Source organism: Lycorma delicatula, chromosome 3, assembly GCF_047948215.1.
Source record: "Lycorma delicatula isolate Av1 chromosome 3, ASM4794821v1, whole genome shotgun sequence".
In the NCBI taxonomy this organism is placed as follows: domain Eukaryota; kingdom Metazoa; phylum Arthropoda; class Insecta; order Hemiptera; family Fulgoridae; genus Lycorma; species Lycorma delicatula.
In genome coordinates, this window is record NC_134457.1 from 219433198 (window position 1) to 219439947 (window position 6750).

Here is a 6750-nt window from a genome sequence, read left to right on the forward strand (position 1 = left end):
GATATCATTACTACTAGAATCCAGAGTAGTAACCTGAATATCTTTTAAATGGCGAGCAAGAATTTTAAAATCATCAGTAATGTTTCAATAGAGAAGTTTTAAATATTTTTCATTTTCTGTCATTTTTTAATGGGCTATCACACATACATTAATTAGGATAATGTAATAAAGTATAATTAAGTAGTAAAAAAATGTATAATATAATATTTAGTATTTATCATACCTGATGAAATTAGTGAACATTTTTCATTTGTTTCCTTATAATTATCTATGAAATTGTCACTATTCATCTCAAGTATAGAAAAATCTATGCGAGATGGATTCCTTGTAAGCATGAAGATGAACACAAAAAGAAATGGGTGTTGGCTGACATTTATAAATTATTTCACAAACAATAGGGGGGGCTGAATCCTTACAGATATTGTGACAGGTGATGAAAACCGAGTTTTATACAAGAACAGAGCGTAATTGTTGGTCTACAGAATGTCATCACCCTTCTTATTCACATAAACAAAAAAAAAAAATTACTGTGAATTCACCTTCACATAAATAAGCATACAATGGTGATTATTTAAGTTATGGAAATAAAAATCTAGAATTACATTTTGTATTCTTTCCCAAATATAATAGCTTTTTTCATATAAGTCAATTTCTTTTCAACAAGAGAAGAATGTCTAAAATATATGCTCCATAAATTATGTGGCACTGGGATAGATTAAAATGTGACATAAGCTGTACTTTAATGGATTAGCCATGATCATAACACTAACAATAAAAAAGTTAAGTGGAGACACTGATACACATGAGACTTCCAGGTTAGAATAGGGATCAATGTAAAAATCTAGATATCTCTCCTCACTCAGTCATTTTGCACCAATCTCAATTCAAACAAGCATACAGTTCTGTACCTCTAAATCAATCTATTGTCTTTGTAAATTTATGGAACTGATCTCCTTAGAACTCCTCAAAGGTTGAACACATGAAAATTCAATAAGTGTTGTCAACATACAAAACTTAATCAGAAGAATGAAAGAGTTTCATCCACACAGACATCCTGCCTTCTGCTGGCAAGATATGACTGAAAGAGTTTCAATGGATTACTACTGATACCACAGTAGAACTTCTTTATAATAAGGATGAAACAGTCGACATCAAATGCCTTGCTAGGATAACATAGATTATTATCTACATACTGTTTTCTTTCAAAAGCACCAATAATTGATTTTACAGTAACCTAATACTAATCAATTCAATTTCCCATGACAAAATCAAAATCGTGGATTGAACAATAAATTAATATTTGAAATTAGGTCTGATGTACAGACCTTGAAACACAATGTATAGACAGAACCAAACTTACAATCCAACAGATGTCTGGATCAGTTGGAAGACCCTTCTAATAAATTGCAACTTTATAAATTTCTAAGCATCAGGGAAAAGCCCAGAAGTGAAACGCTAATTTATCAAAAGGGAAAGGTATTGTAAACGTAAGGATTACCTTACGTTGTATTGTATTTTTTCAATTACAAGGAAAGATTGTAATTGGTGATTTTAAATAGCAGAGATTTGTGACACCTTTATGTACCTCACTTAGTTAATCCTACATATTCGGTCTTGCCTCTTAATATGTTCAGTAATTGATAAAATATTATTACAAGGTATCTCTAATGTAAAGACCGATGGGAAATTTTTCTCCTTAAGGTTGGCGAACCTGTGTTGTTCATAGCCATGCTAATAATGTATACACTGCATTGTTATCTGTAAATTGTTACGTTGTAGTATCTGATTACGTATGTGTTATTATGATATAAAATGAATAGGAAAATTGATGTTGCCGTCGACTGTGAAATACATCGAGTCATACGGTTTGTAAACCATCAAAACATTAAGCTGGCTGAAATTCATAGCAGTTGGTTGTTGTGATGATGATAATGTAATGAATGAAAGAAACGTCTGAAAATGGTGTGAAAGATTTAGATATAACAGAATTAATGTGCACGATGTAGGACGTTCAGGGAGACCCTCGATAATTACTGAGGACTTGTTGAAACGCATCAACGATGAAATCAGAAAAGATTTCTGATTTCAATTCGGACTCAATGATTTCCGACCTCGGACCTTATTTTTCCTGATGTTTCAAGAGCTATTATCAGTCACATTGTTCATGACCATTTAGACTTCAGAAAGGTTTGTACACGTCAGGTGCTGCAAGTCTTAATGGAACATCACAAAAAACTGAGAATGGGATCTGCTTTCGAATTTTTGATGCGCTATACAGAAAAAGGTGATATGGGTTCCTAAATTAGATTTTTACCACCAATAAAATGTGGATTTTGTATTACATGCCAGAGAGAAAACGGCAGTCAAGTGAATGGAATCATCCTCAATCACCAACTAGACCAACAAAGGTCAAACCACAGCCATTTGGATGCAAACTGATGGCCACAGTCTTTTTTGGTTTATCCAGTAATCTGATCTTTTTGGATCTCATTTTATGGTATCATAGGAATAAGAATATTTACTTACAGAAACAGAAATTTTCACAACGCTTTACTGCATATATTAAAGAAGAAAACAAGAAGCATTAAAGACAAATCATCTAATCATACTGGGAACAAATTCAATCATAGTTCTCAACTGATTAGGTCAAAGAGGGTGGATTCCTCACTGTCTGATATCAGCATATAACAAAAGGATTCCTTAAAAATTAAGGAGAAAATTAAATTTATGAATTTAACTGATGTAGAGTTTAGCAAACATGAAATTTGACTTTTAGAAAAAGGTTTTAGTTACAACCTAAAGTCAAACAAATATAAGAAGGATTTAGAAATTCTAGGTGTAGAGTGTGAACTTGTTTTAATTCTGAAAATAAAGTTAATAAGAATATATCATTTCAAGAGTTAAATTCTGAAGAACATTTCAAATGATAAGACATTAATCCAGCAAAAAAAAATAAAATAATTGTTTTGCTAAAAAAATTCAAATATCAATGCTCCTGCTGTTAAATTGTCTAGGAGGAGAATTGTCTAGGAATTTAGTAAGCCTCAACTGTACTTGTTCAAAATATTAAGATTTATATATTCTGGTTAATTCTATTCTGCATCCTATTGATATAAAAAATTTATTTCCAAGTATTCTACCACAACACATTACCAATAAACAAGTTACTGATTACCCAAAAACCTAATGAAGTTACAAAAATTGAGTTGAGGCACTGAATGTTTGCTTTAAACAAAATTATTTTAAGTTTAACAATAACAATTACATTCTGAAGGAGGGTTTAATTATGAGTAATCCACTTAGCTTGTTAGTTACTGAAATTTTTATTTAATGATCTAGAAAACAAAGTCTGTGTTCATTTTTTTAAAAATAATTCAGTTTGGTGTAGAGATGCAGATGATATTTTTTGTTATTACAGGCATCTTGAGACAATAAGGAATAACTTCATGTACAGATTGGATAATTTTTAGAACACATTACATAAAAATACACCTTTTAGTTTGGAGGTTGAACAAAATAATCCTGTCTTTTTAGATTTGAAAATGAGGTATAATCAAAAAATATGTGGAATTTTTAAATTTTCCAAGCTATAGTCCAATTTTCACAATTTTTTTTTGTTGTGTTAATACATTTGTCCCTAACATAGGCTTATATTGATAGCCAGCCATATTGGATGCTCAGTTTATTGTTAGCTATTGAAAAGTTTGTTTATGTTTTGGTATGGTCAGTGATTCTTAACTTGTGAAAAAAAAAATAAACAAAGAATTTACATTAAATTTTGTTTTAGCAAATGAATATAGTGCAGTACCCCATTTGAAGTGTTGAATGTTGCTTTTGGCAATTCTTCTATGAGTAAAAATTTTTACTCGTAACATTTTTACATTTACAAGTGATACAGATGTGTCCAAGCGGGCCGTCAAGATGTTGAAGATGATGAGCACCCTGGACATCCCATAACATCAAAAAAGTGAAGAAAATGATTATGGGCTATCACCGAATCACTATCAGAGAGTCAATAAAGATTACTACCTGGAAGTTCTACTCCATTTGCATGAAGAAATGCGAAGAAATGCTCTGATCTGTGGTGAAATAATAATTCATGGCAATTGCACCACAATAATGCACCTGCTCACACTTCACTGCTAGTTCATGAACTTTTGGCCAAAAACAACACTGTTATGATGCCTCAGCCTCCATATTCACTGGACATGGCACCCTCTGACTTCTTCCTATTTCTCGAGCTGAAAAGAACCATGAAAGGCAACATTTTTCCAACATTGAAGAGATAAAGACAGAATCACTGAAGGAGCTAAACGCCATACCAAAATTCATTCCAGAGGTGCTTCGAAGATTGGAAAAAACACTGGCACAAATGTATTACATCTCAAAAAGAAGTACTTCGAAGGTGATAAAAATCAATATTGATGAATAAATAAAGATTTTTTGACAAAAATTAAAATTTCGCATATTTTTTATCAAACCTCATTTACTAAAATCAGTTACAAATTGGATTTTAGCAAATATCACAAATCCTCACACACACTAATGCTATCATTCATAGTTCATTACTGCATCCATTTACATATAAATTAGATTTTAATAGTTCAAAGACTGTTAAATGTTCTGACGTCAGATGATAATTTTGAGAATGTATTTAATATTAAAAGGCAAATAGTAATGAATAATGGTTACAAAATGAATATAACTAATCAGCTGCTTTGGAATAAATTATACAAAACTGCAATTATTAAAATGTTCCTTCATCAAGTAATTCATTCCAGCAGAAGAAATTTCACAGTCACTTATATAGATAATCCCACAGGAAAAATTTGAAAATCTTTTAGAAGCAGAGAGATATTAATATAATTTTCTAATCTGATAATTCTCTATGTAAATCTATTAAGAATAACAAAAGTAAAACTGATAAGCCTAAAAAAACAGGAATTTACAAACTTGAATATGGTTCTTGTGATAAAGTTTATATTGGATACACTGGTAGATCTTTTGAAAAGTGGCACCTCAAATCTTGTTTTTCCAACAATAAAAGGGTTTCTAATTATTCTGTCACTTAATTGATGAGAATCATATTTTTAAAGGTAATTTCAAAGTACTTTTTGTTGAGAAGAAAGGTTGAACTGAACCTTGTAGTCACTAGAAATTAAAACTTAAAATTTTAATTTATTTTTAGATGACCAATTAGACTTGAATACTTCACTGTTGTAGAACTTATGGATGTGAGATGGGTTTTTATCTTTTTGTAAGTACCACCCCGTTTTTCTGAATTTATCAATAGTATTACTGTTAAATTTATATATTACTGATATATGTTCACACTCCCTATTGTTGCTCTTTATCTTTCTGCATTTTATCTCGTTTGGTTTTTTAATTTACCTTTTCCGTTGTATGTACTTTTAGTTTTATTATTCTGTTTGTAATTCTGGGAAGGTATACCAAGGTAGCTGTTGTCATTCTTTTTTTAAATAATTTTGTAAAAATCAAATAATATATTTGTTGATTTTCTTTTGTTAAAATGGATTTTCATCAAGTAATGGCTTCATCCATTGATTATTTGAAAGTAAGTTTTTTAAGTCCCAATTCAAATTTTCTATTTTTAATTCAACACCAAATTAAGGGATGTAAGGTGTTGATAGTTGTTTTAAATTTGGTATAGCTTCTAAAAGTCAAATTTTCAAGTAGAAAAAAAAAGTATATATATATAGTCTTTTTCAAATTTATATATATCTATAAATTTGTTTTAAAGGCTCTTTTTACGTTGAAAAGAGCAAGTATGAAGGAAAGAAAGCTACTGATATCACACATTCACAGAAAATAAAAATAGTTGAATGTTTGCGTATTGATATCTTTAAATGAACTGGATAAACTAACAAACAATTGAAAATATCTAGTCAATAATCGCTATACTGAGTTGGTATTTCATTGGCACTTCAAATACAGACTTGCATAAGTTTATTCCAAATCTCAATCAGACATTCAAGGAGTTCTCTGAAAATAACATCATTATAACAATTTTTTAACTGAAAAAAATCTAAATGGAGCCAAAATCATATCAAATCAGAGCTAAAATCAAGAACCAGCTAAGAAATTTTCATCATTTAAAGTTTTGACTTATTGTCAAGATAGTACTGCACATTCAACACCAAACTTAACACGTAGATATAATTTCTTTTTTATCTACTGCTTGAAGTGAGCAAAGGTTTTTGAAACTAAATTGATAAAAACTGTCTGCTACTGTCTGTTAGTAGCAGACAGAAATGTGGCTATACTACATTGAATATGAAATTGCTAAATATTAATTTTAATAATATGATTGATTACAAACAAAGTGAGCAGAAATTAATTCTGTTATCATAAACAGACATTAAAAATATTCTTTGTAAAATTTATCATTATAAAGTTGTTAATAAAAAGGTAACATAGATATCAACAGAATTAATAAAATAATGTTTGTTTAACGCCACAAAAAAATCTTATCATTAAGATTTTCAATATATATAGTTTCTGAAATGGTAGTTAATAATCAATATTACTGTAATATTTATTTGTGATAATGTAATAAAAAACAAATTACGTAGGTAATTTAATATTTCAAATACTTCACTAAGTTTTTATAAAATGTTAATTTTAATAAATGCAGTTTATATAACTTATTGTTTTCTTTACATGGTCAAGGAATTTCACATTTCTTTTTACTTTGTTATGCTGGGCTGGAAGAAAAGGTAAAATGGTAGT